Source organism: Pyrus communis, chromosome 11 (genome assembly GCF_041283825.1).
Source record: "Pyrus communis isolate YQ-2024b chromosome 11, ASM4128382v1, whole genome shotgun sequence".
Classification (NCBI taxonomy): Eukaryota; Viridiplantae; Streptophyta; class Magnoliopsida; order Rosales; family Rosaceae; genus Pyrus; species Pyrus communis.
The window spans coordinates 24,901,094-24,901,972 of NC_142575.1; the positions used below are offsets into that span (position 1 = coordinate 24,901,094).

Sequence of the window (879 nt, forward strand, 5' to 3'; positions counted from 1 at the left end):
CTACCTGTTTTTAGTGGGACAATACACCAAATCAATGATTCCTTCTTGCAGTGCATCCTTAATAAAGTGATACCTTCTATCAATGTGCTTTGTCTTTTGATGGAACACAGAATTCTTTATGATAGCAATGACAGATGTGTTGTCACAGTGAAGAGGAGTAGCTACAGTTTGTAATTCTCCAAAATCTTCCAAAACAAACCTCTGCCATATTGCTTGAGTTGTGGCTTCTGATGCACTTATATATTTAGCCTTTGCAGTTGAGAGTGCAACACAGTTTTGCTTGACTGAAGCCCAGGAAAACACACCACTGCCAAATGAGAATGCATATCCTGATGTGCTTTTGCTGTCTTCCAACGAACCACCCCAATCACTATCACAGAAGCCAATTAAACAAGCTTTTCTTCCTTTCATATACTCCAAGCCATAATCCAGAGTTCCCTTGATGTATCTGAGTACTCTCTTTGCAGTTCCATAGTGTCTATTGGTAGGACAATGCATGTGTCTTGCTTGCCAATAAACTAGCTGCATACATTATATCCGGCCTTGTAGCAGTGAGATATAGAAGGCTTCCCACAATGCTCCTATACATTTCATCACTTGCAGATCCACTTCCATCATCTTTAGATAGCTTCTCAGTAGCTACCAGAGGAGTTGCGACAGTCTTTGCTTCATTTAAACCAAATTTACTCAGTCAAGAGCTTGCATACTTCTTCTGATTAATGAAGATGCTGGACTCTGTTTGAATGACTCCCATCCCAAGGAAGTGATGAAGAAGTCCTAAATCTGTCATTTCATACTTCATTTTCATATCTTCCTTGAACTCTTCTAGCATTGGTTTGCAACTACCAGTGTAGACTATATCATCTACATAGATAGAGA

At 39.6% G+C, this 879-nt stretch overlaps 1 pseudogene; it reads right to left on the reverse strand.

Annotated features, from left to right (window-relative positions):
• LOC137742884 (secreted RxLR effector protein 161 pseudogene) lies at positions 1 to 498 on the reverse strand (annotated as a pseudogene).
• Between the last annotated feature and the right edge of the window lie 381 nt (positions 499 to 879).